The 11,660-nt window shown below is 39.0% G+C and overlaps 1 pseudogene; it reads right to left on the bottom strand.

The window, feature by feature from the left end:
• Positions 1–376: 376 nt before the first annotated feature.
• LOC113090195 (filamin-C-like) overlaps positions 377–11,660 on the bottom strand; it is a 33,682-nt pseudogene continuing 22,398 nt past the window's right edge.

Below are 11,660 nucleotides of genomic sequence, written 5' to 3'. Positions count from 1 at the left end.
TTGGAACCAGCATTCCTCGAGTAAACCTCTAGGAACAGAAATTTTGTTGCACTGAGGATCAAGAAAAGTTGTTTTATAAAATCTGGCTCTAGTTAGTTTGAACATTCTGACTCTGGTTAGTGGCTCGTAAACTCTCTGAAGGTCTTTCTGATTTGTGCGATAAAAATTTCACAGTACCAGTCCAAATTCTCTTGTTACTCCTAAAATACATTCCATGTTTGGTCCTCATAAGGAGAGCTTTATCATCACAGCCAGCAGTATGTTTGCAGCCCTCCGCTTGAGAAAGAATCCATTAATGACTTGAAATGTCAAGCCTGTATCTCTAATGAAATCACTTAGTTAACAAATGTTTTCCAATCAAAAGTATTTGCAGTTATCATGGAAATTCAGTTTCAATTATGACAATGATGGGTAAACAAATGAATCCCATTCTCCTATTTGTGACTCTTACCTTTGAGGGATCTGGAGGCATTACTCCCTCCACCGTGAAAGGACTTCCAGGCACTGGGTTTCCATCATAGCTGATGTCCACTTTGTAGGGCCCCTCTTCCGGGGGAATGTACTTAACAGTGTGCACCTCACTGGATGCTCCAGATTCAACCTTGCACGGGATTGGGTCGGTTAGAAGGTGAAGTATCTTGACGTCCACCTTTCCTTGACCTCCTGCGCCATGTGTGTTTATGGTAAACTCCTCATCTTTCCTACATCCACTTCTAAACACACAGGCATGCAAAAATGAACAAATAACTACAATCGACACCACTACAATTTCATTTCACAGCACAAACTCCTGTGGACTTACTGTTGTGAGTCCTTGACTTTGACCTTGTTTAGATCCAAAGGAGGAGCAACATTGATAGTAAAAGGGCTTTTTGGGGATGGGGTCACCGCCATGGCAAACAGATATGCTCATGTTACCTGAATCACAAAACATACAGGACTGAGCAAGATAGAATTTATAATAGTCATTAACATCATGTGACCTCTATTTATATGAACAGCAACCCAGTGTTGGAGTGTCTCACCTGCTGTAATGCAGTGTAACGCACAGTAAAAGAATAGTCATGGTTATCAATGATCTCAAAGTCACTGACTGCTTCTCCTTTCCAGCTGTGGTAAAGTGTACCTCAGGCGTGGCCTTGCCTGCTCCTTTAGTAAAGATCGTGAAGTGGGTCGGCTTGCCCACTTCCACACCTGTGACACAGACACATAACATGTAAATGAGATGAGCTGTCTTTACATACTTTTTTATGATTTCAATCACTGACAATCAAACTGACCAGTCTTGTTGAGTCCGGGACCCTCTGCTTTCACCTTATTGGCATCATGGGATGGATCGACTTTGATACGGAAGGGGCTAATTGGAATTTCCTGTTAATTCATTAAAAAATTGGGTTTATAGGTCTCAAATTGCATTGAGAAAATTTTTATATTATTGGCTGAGACTTACTTGATCAGCAAACAGCACCATGATGGTGTAGCGTCCAGCTCCAGGAGGTGTATACTTCACTGTGAATGTGTCATTGTCATTTTTAATGATGTCAAAATCTATATCTGCTTCGGCAGGTCCCACCACGCCAGGAGCACACTTAATCCCAATGCTGACATCTCCTAAGGTGTCAGAACAGATGGGAGAAAAAGAATTATCGTCCATTTCCGAATTTGACCATAATAGATGTTTGGAGAATGGTAGCAATCATGTTTGCTCTGACCTTGTCCAGCCTCGCTGCAATCCACAGTAAAGTATGTGGGTTCATTGGCCTTCAAGCCAGTCTTCTCCACTCCTGGTCCATGAACGTTCACATTCTCTGGGTGACTGCCTTCTCCAATGGTCACCTGAGAAATGTAGAAAGACCAGAGTACTGTAAAACTAGAAATGTAAAGCTATTGGAGGATAGTGGTTCTTGTAAAGTTATAATCCAATATGGAATCTATGATCTAACATGGTCGAGCAAATGGACATTTTGAAAACTAACACCAGAAAAATATGGTCATGAACTTTCATTAAAAGGCTGAGGTTGTTGTAGATCCAGATTATGAAAGTTCTTGACAAACAGCAACATAAAAATGTCTGCCTGTTGATAGTGAGCTCTCACCCTGAATGGACTACTGGGAACATTGACCTCTCCCCAGGTGATGATGATAGTGTGTTTGATGGGCTTGGTGGGTATGTAGACGCAGAAATATGTGCTGTCACCATTATCTGTGATCTGGATGTTGATGGGGAAGCCTTCTGAATCCTTCAATAAAAGATGGACAAAAAAGTATTTTAACAGTGAAGTGAGGCATGAGGCATCTGGGACTTGAATGAAAATGTACCTGAGCATAAATTTGTAGATGTCCGCTTCCAGCCCCACGGGCGTCAATTGTAAATTCAGCAGGTTTGTTTACAATGCACCCCGTTGGTTCTAGTCCAGGTCCATAGCACTTAACCTGCATAAAAACATGAGTTATTTTAGCTATGGCTGTCATTTAATATTTAGAAAGGGTGAAAGTATGCACATCCAATAATGTCTTGGCCAGGTGCAAGATCAAAAGGTACATCCAAACCGAAACATTGTTATTTTTCAATTTTGAATAAAGGGAGAATAACAGTGTGCAGATCTTTTTTCTATTATTTGTCATTTAATTTAGCCAACAAATGTGCAATCATTATTGACAAATATGATAGAGCAGACCTTCTCAGGGAAGACGTCATTGGCTGCAGGGAGGATGTGGGCCATGAAGGGGCTGTCTTTGATATCTTCATCATCACAGATGACATGGACCGCATAGTCACCAGGCTCGGTGGGCCAGTACAAAACATCACAAGATCCATCTCCCTTATCATCACACTCTATCTTAGCCTGTGAGGGGCCTTCTATGGAGAAACCTGTGCATGGAAGGAGTTTTCAACCATTAACCAGACATCTTATCACACCATAAACCAGGGGTTGATAGCTCTAGCCCTCGAGGTCCACTTTTCTGCAGAGCTTAGCTCCAGCCTTGATCAAACTCACCAGCCTGAAACTTTCTAGTAACCATGAAGGACTTGTTTGGCTTTTCCAGGTGTGTTTGATAAGGGATGGATCTAAACTCTGCAGTAAACCAGACCTTGATGGCCAGAGTTGAGAAGATCTACATAAACACTAGATCCCTGGACACAGTGGCTCAATGATGTTTAAAAAAAGATTCTTACCCAGTGTTCCAACCTCAGTGCCAATGGCCTCAACCACAAAGTCAGCTGATTTGCCCACCATGCCAGTCTCCAGGCCTGGACCCCAAGCCCTCACCTTCTGAGGGCCTGCATCTTCACTTACGGTAACCTCAAATGGGCTACACACATTTAGATGTTTTGATCAGAAGGGAGATGGTTGTTCATGATAATCAGCATAATTCCTAGATAATATCTTTCTGGAGTAACATTTCCATATCCTGTATGATCTTTTTCATATGGTCAACAGATTTGAATATTTTGAGAAACAGAAATGGGACGATACCACAGTAAACAGGTGGAAATTTAGAAGCACCCTTACCTACGGGGAATGGCGTGGCCACCCCAAGTAATTGTGATGAAGTATTTTCCAGTGAAAATGGGGTAGTAATCACATTCGTACACACCATCTCCCAGGTCTTGCACTTTCACGGGCTCATCGCCACCTCCTGCAATCACAAAATTTAATTCAGCGAACTAACTTTACAATGCAAAGTTGATTAAATCAGAAACAATTGTTGTTGCAGTCAAAACAGTGGCACGCATACTCGGCCCTTTGACTTGAACACGTAGTTCTCCACTGCCTGCTCCCTTCGTGTACACCTTAAAGTCAGCCACTTCCTTCACACGCACACCCTTGGGCTGCAGGCCACGTCCAATGGCCCGACAGGCATTCGGGTTACTCGCTACAAAGAGAAAAGAGCAGTTATTTTTGATCTCACAAGTTGTCAAAGTTAGTTATGCATATGGACCCAGCCAAATGTACGAGCGATCAAGAACAGCCAAAGAAAGATTGTTTCCTATAAAGGCGTATGACAAAGCAATTATTAATCTCATAAAGATACAATTAGGAATGTAGTGAGACCACTATAATCAAAACTACAGGCAAACTGATCAGTGTTTTCAAGAGCTTATAAAAAAGACTTAAAATGAACACAATATTTGCAATTACATACAAGAACCAGCTTTGAAAGATATAACAAACTTTAATAATATTCTGCTTAAATGAAACATTTTCTTAATAAGTAGCTCACTGTTGGGGTTTGGTGTTTAACACTAAGTTCACTAATGAGCTCTTTTAGAGCAATAAAACGTCTATTAAAGCAGTCTGGCTAAATCCTAAGGGCTTTCTCAGTTCTGATCAAACAATTTATTCTTCCATAATTGGTTTCTTCCAGCACTGGATAAAAAGGCAGACAAAAGACTACAAAATTAATTTAAATTTTACATGAAAAAAGTAGTGTTAATTGAGTAAATAATGAGTTAAAGTGACTTAATTGTATATTTCGGTTAGGAAATCATGTTAAGTCAGAAAATCAAAGCATTTCCATTCTCTGAGTTAGTATATAGAGCGACACAGCCAAATCGAGCAACTGCCAAGATGATGATGACGACGATCATGATGACAATGGATGAGTATGATAATCTCTGAGAGGAAGATGACTGTATTACACATCCAGACGGTCACTCAGACATTGGCTCTCTGATGCCAAGTAGAGATCTGGCATCTTGATTTTGAGATTTCAAAATTGCAGGTGTGAAATAGTTCAAAATATCAGTTTGGGTTAAAGTGAACAGTTTTAAACAAGGGCTGATATAACACATTTTACACAAAATAAAATATATGTAAAAAAAAAAAAAAATATATATATATATATATATATATATATATATATATATAAAATGAATAAATAAATAAACAATCTAGATTTTTGATTGAGTAACATATTTAGCCCTAATTTAAACCGGTTTAATGATTTGTTAATTTATTTTATTAATATTTTTTAAACAATTGATTAATTATGGGATTTGGTCAAATTTGTTAAATTCTGAATTATAATTAAATTATAAATATTAGCAGAATCCAATCCAAAGTGGTGCTGGTGTGCTGAGCGCCTGTTAAGTAATCGTCCAGTCCCACCACTGAATGGTGGCACTTTTTCTGCATCGGTTAAAACAAGACCAGCAGCAGCATTCACAACACTTGTCTAATCCACCTCTTACTCCCATTCACACTCTCACTCTTACTCATACACACTTTCGTTCCATCATTTCCTGTCTCTATCTGAGCTTCCTGTTGATTTGAGCTGCCCCAGAGGGCAAAGCGCCAGCGCATGCCAACGAGCCAGAGGTGGTGTGTCTGAGAGGACACATCCAGGGTAAGGGAAGGAGAGGAGACAGGAGAGAAGGAACCAAGCTCGAGCAGGCATCTGTCAAGACCCCGGGGTGGACCATACTAACTTGGTCGCCTGGCTTTGGGTGGTGTTGGGGGAGGCATTTTCTTGGCCTTTTCTGAGGGTGGCGTGCACATAGACTGAGGGATTATGTGAACCGGGGAGCCGATCTGCCGGCCGCTCGAAGGAGCTACAACAACACACACAGGCGAAAGAGGAAACACAAATCGTTCCGTCATCATTGAGAGGGTGGTGAAACCCTGAAGAGGTGAGCAATCGGTGCTCAAAACCAAACAACCTGGTCTCAGTCAGCGCCACAGAAAGCAGGTTTCTCTGGGACTTGTCCAGTATTAGCAATCATGCTATCAATCAAACAACTCTGAACTCATTACAAGTGGAAATAAGCTTGTGCCAAAAATGCCACAACTGAAAAGACCAGCATACTGAAACTTGTGTTTTGGGTGCTGGTCTTCAACAGCAAGCAAACCAGATTTTCCAGTAAAACCATGCTAGTCTTTTCAACAGGGCATAAGACATTTTAGAAAGAACGTGGCATGCTTTTAACGCAGCAAAAAACAACAAGTCAAGGCTCAGGCAAATAAAAGCACTTGTTGTTTTCTTGGTGCATTAAGAGCTTTGGTGTTCAACAATAATGTGACCGTAAACAGACACCAGCACTTCTAACTTCTAATCAGCTATCATATTTGTTCATCTCACCCTCTGAGATGTGGACAGTGAAAGGGCTTTTAGGTATCTGCTGGCCAGCAAATGTCACATATATAGTGTGAGGGCCCTCTAGAATGGGGCAGTAAGTGCAGCGGAAAACACTGTCGCCCTTGTTTTCCAGAATGATCTCCACTGTGTCTCTGCGGCCCTGAGAGTCCACAACGATCACACCAACATCACCAGCTCCCGCACCTGAGGAGTCACAAATACATCAGGAACTTTAACTAGTCTCTAGTCTCACAGCAAACAGCGAGTAGCATCATTTCGCTGACTTTACCTGCTGTGTAGATGTCAAAATAGGTGGGTTTATTAGCCACATTGCCCACGGGTTCCAAACCTGCCCCGCGGGCCTGCACCTTGTTCGGATCTCCCAGTGCTTTAGACACATTTACCAGGAAAGGGCTTCTGTCAATGTCCTGTCCAGCAAACAACACCTTCACCTAAAGGAAAAAGAAATAACCCCTTAGATTCAATCACTCCATTTCATCTGGCACGAGTAAAGACATTTTTGTTAAACCTTACAAAATGTTGTGTGATAACAAGACATAAGAAGATTAAAAAATTTGATTTTCGTAAATTTTGAAAATCTTCATTGTTTATTTTGTTACCTTATGCAGACCCTCCACTTTTGGGACATAGACCACAGAGTAGCTCCTGTTCCTGTCATTGTTGGGAATTACTCTGGCCTGTGAAAAATAACATATTATTAAGACATTCAGCAGTTAGTTATTAAAATATTTGTTTAGTTTTTTTGTGTATCCCTGCAGCCCTAATAATAAGACTCAAGTATCTTATCCTCATTCAATAAAAAAAACACACACTCACAGAAATGTGTTACTTTTAAATCATATTAGATCAATTACCATTATTTTTTTATAATAATTGTTTTTATGTTTTATTTATAGACGAAAAATTATGAATAAAATCATGAATTATTAATATATATTTTTTATAATTATAGGTTGAATAAAAGAAGATTAACTTATTTTGACAATGAAAGAAGTTTGATGAGTTAGAAGATGACCTCTTCTGTGTGGCCCTCTGGATCTTCAATGTACACCAACACCTCTCCAAGCCCGGCCTCCACAGTCTCCACCACAAACTCAGCTGGCCTCAACACAACATTACCTTTGGGCTCAATACCTACCGAAAGATGCAAAGGTTTGAGTCGAGGTAGAGTAGGCTAAATGTTTTCTCTCATAATCGCTGTAACAAATTAATCTGTCAGCCTCACCTGGGCCGTAGGCCTTGGCTCTCTGGGGGTGCAGGGTTTTAGATCGCAGTGGGGCACCAGGCTTGAGTTTGGCTTTGGGGAACTGAGACAGGTAGGTCATCACTGAGTGCTCGTCCACGTTAGGATCCACAATCTCCTCTGGAGCAATCACCTGGATGGACAAAGTGCAAAAGACATATGTTACATTCTGGTTGATCTCTGATCTCAATTCATATTCCTGGATGCCATTCAAGCATCATTATTTGAGTAGCAGAGGGAACTTTAATATCTGCATCAGTGAAACACCTAAAAAGTGCATTGCTATAGCCCTCTGGAGAAGGAATGAAACAAAGAACCACGTCTCACTGACTTCATTTGACATTTTCTTCAAGTACTGTTACAGCCAGAATCAGCTGTCAGATATAAACACAGCCCTATGCTGTGTTTATATTCCATTCTATAACTTCCTTCTGTCACCGATGGAGTTTCGGTTCCTTGCCGCTGTCGCCTCTGGCTTGCTTAGTTGGGGTTACTTCATCTACAGCGATATCGTTGACTTGATTGCAAATAAATGCACAGACACTTTTTAAACTGAACAGAGATGACATCACTGAATTCAATGATGAACTGCCTATCATTTTGCATTATTGACACACTGTTTTCCTAATGAATGATGTTCAGTTGCTTTGACACAATGTATTTTGTTTAAAGCACTATATAAATAAAGGTGACTTGACTTGACTATGCTGTGATGGTCTACGGCACAAAACTGATGAAGTACACTTAATGTTTTTAAAGCTGTGGAAAATATTTTCTGCCTCTCCGTCAGTCCCGTCTTTCATGTCCTGCTGGTTAAGTGTCCTGCTATATTTAAAGCTAGGGTGGAAGGTTAAGAGCTAACTAGAAATAGCTCTAAATGGTATTTAACACAGCAGAAAGACAGAAGTAGAGATTGAACAAGAGAATAACAGGGACAGGAAAAGTCCAAAGGACAAATTTGTGTTCTAATGTATTCTGCAAAGATAAGTTGAAAAAGATTTGTACATGGCAGGTTCACCAAGGTTTACTATCATTTGGTAAGCAATAAAAATAGTGTTGACAGTGCAATACATATTTTATATATACAGTACTGCCGTTCAAAAGTTTGGGGTCTAAGTCTCTTATGCTCACCAACACTACATTTATTTGATCAAAAATCAATTTTAAATAACATTTTTCTATTTTAATATATTTAAAATGCATTTTATTTCTGTAATGTCCCAGCTGGATTTTCAGCACATGATCCTTCAGAAATCATTCTAATATGGTAATATACATTCTATGCTATAGATGTGGTGCTCAAGAAATATGTTTTATTCTTATCAATGCTTAAAACAGTTGTGCTGTTTAATATTTTTGTGAAAATTGTAATACTTTTTTTAAGATTCTCTGAGGACAAAAAAGTACAGCATTTATGAAACATTTCTTTTGTAACATTCTAAAAGTCTTTACTGTTACTTTTGATCAATTTAAGGCACCCATGCAGATTAAAAGCATTCATTTTTCAGGTATAGAAAATACTGTGCTTTATGATGTAACGTGCAAAAACATTTGAAAAAAATATATACATTTCATACATTTAAGGCATTTAGATATCAAGTAAACTGTTTAGAAAGACGTAATACTATAAATAAAAAATACAGTTGAACCTAGAGCAAACAAGTCAACGCAAGAGAAAGAGGACAGCTTTGAGTCTAATCTGAAGATTAATTAAAATATGATTTTAATCAGATTTCAAGCCACCTATAAAAGTGGCACTGACATATGTTGCTGTTCAGCCTTCAGAATCTAAACAGTTTAATGTTTAATATGCCAAAAATTCTCATTTGTACAGTCTGTGTGAACAACTCCCCATATTCTTTTACCCTCTCTGACTCTCTCTCTCTCTCTCTATTACTCTCTCTTACACACACACACACACTCAGAGGATCAATCAAAATAATGAGGTCATAATATAATTTCAGAAGCTAAGAGCTACTCCTTAAAGTCAGAACTGGCCTACAAAACAGCCAGTCCTGCCCTGCTAAAGAAGAAAACAGTCTCAATCAGGCTAAATAGCATGAGTCCTAATAAATATAAGTGATTGCTTCATACCTGAGGCACACCGAGCCAGTCGTCAGCTTGCTGCATGGCTTCTCTCGCATTCTCCACTGGCTGACTCGGGTCCCATGTCTCCCAGTCCGGACACAGGCCTTAGATGAAGACAAAGACAGCAGAGTAAGCAGATTGATGCAAACAGTCAGTCAACCCATGCTAAAACCATGAGAAACATGTATTTTCTAAATCAGAACTCCTACGGTATAGCACTAAAATTAACTCCTACTTTAAAATTATTCTGCATATTGCTTTATAGATGAACAGAAAAGAGCCAAATCTGTGCTTTATCTTGGGCTGCAGACCCACTGTTCCACAGCAGGGATCTATTAATCCATGTTCTTGAGTTCAATTTGACCTTAAATGCTCTTAAATGAGCAGTTTCCCGTCACTTCACCCTTTAATAAGCATGGCTCCAAACGCTTCCCTGAAGGAAACACACACCAATACCGTCTGGACTAAAACAGTTATTTTATGCTGGATTACAATCAAAGAGCAAAAGGTGTTTAGTTCAAATGGAACCAGAGAACCTTGAAAGACTCCTCAACAACTGCCAGAATGATAATATAATACGTTTTTTTCAAGATTCTCCAGCCCTGCGGTCGGATATTGAGTATCTGTAATAGGGCCTGTGCTACTGCTAAAACTGATAAACCTTTACTTCTAGGTTTTTAAAGCATTTAAACTCGCCAAGACTGGTATTTACAGTACCCTGCAGATCCAAGATGGTGGTACGACAGTAACAAAACCACCATTAATAGTGGAAAACAAATTAGATGGAGGAAACTTCAGGGGAGGTAAATAAAGTGTGAGACTGTCTGTATGCAGTTATTTTTGGAGGAAAATCATAGTTAACAACCAGAGACTCAACTATAGTTCACTTTCCCCTTTATAAATCATTTAACCTAAATCAAATGAGAAAAAAATATATATTTTGAAAAGACTGATCATAACTCGACGTGCTAATGTTACAATAAAATTATAACTGACATTAGATGATCATTCTTTCCGTGCAAGTCTAAAGATATAAAGCTTAAAACTTTTGATAATAAAAAAATATCTATAATAAAAAAAATGAAATATAAGGGCTTTCAATATAGTGTGATAAACACATAAGCACTGAAATAATGTAATAAATAGTTTTCTGGCAAGAGATGCTTTTCCACACATGCACACGAGGAAAAATATAATGAAGTGCATGTTGGCAAGAAATGCATATAGAAGCATGTGTTTTTCACTTAAGCATGTTTGCCGTCTTAGCTTCTGACAGTTTCCATTCAGTTACAGTCCAGACCAGGGGCTCATTAGTAGCTAACAGAGCCAACAAACTCAACTCAACACCTGAAACATGCAAAGATGATACATCTTTCACCTCTCGCATTTCTTCTCCTCAGGGTCACAATATCAGCCCCTACCATTTTATTTTGAAAACAATGGTTGCGTTTTATGTCAGTGTCCTTCAGGTTATCAGCATAGGTGGAAAAATACAGCAGTAAAGTCATCTGATCTAGTCGTCTCATCTGATTCCTTGCTGTACTCAAACCATCAAACTTTCAGTAAGCAGCCCTTTCAGTCAATACCTAAACCACTTCTACTGATGAATCAATCTAAATATCGCTGGATTACACGCTGTTTTTGACAGCAGTAAAATCCCAGTTCTACACTTACAGTGATATTGAATGTTAAAGCAGTGCATCTAATTCTTGTGTTTGGGTGTGAAATGAACCCTAAAATGACTGTAGCGCTGCCTTCCAACCACCGCCACATCTACATCTGCTCTCTTTACTAAAGCTGACCACAGGTCAATGAAACTGCTGTTTGTGTTTATCAAACATGTTGAACTCTTTTAAACATGCCTCAAAATGTCTTGTCAGAAGAAGGAAACATTTCAACACATGCTAATGTGATTCATAAATGTTTTAACAAAAGACATATTGAGGTATTTAGTACTAATTCTATTTTCTAAATGCATGCTATTTGTCTTATTTTGAACAAGTAGGACATAGTCCTGCATTAACTGCATCTTGTTCCTATCTGAAACCTTACTGCTAACCTTAAAGAGTTAGTTAACCCAATAAATTAACCATAAATTACTCACCCTGAAGTCATTCTAGGTGTAAATGACTTTCTTTTTTCAGACAAATCCAGTTGGAGTTATTTTAAAAACGAAAGTGTCTTTGATCTTTCAAGCTGTTTGATGCCACTCAGTGCATCAGTCCTT

Source organism: Carassius auratus, unplaced genomic scaffold (genome assembly GCF_003368295.1).
Source record: "Carassius auratus strain Wakin unplaced genomic scaffold, ASM336829v1 scaf_tig00053325, whole genome shotgun sequence".
NCBI classification, from domain to species: Eukaryota; Metazoa; Chordata; class Actinopteri; order Cypriniformes; family Cyprinidae; genus Carassius; species Carassius auratus.
Note: the sequence above shows the minus strand (reverse complement) of the source record. Positions and strands in the feature narration are given on the sequence as shown.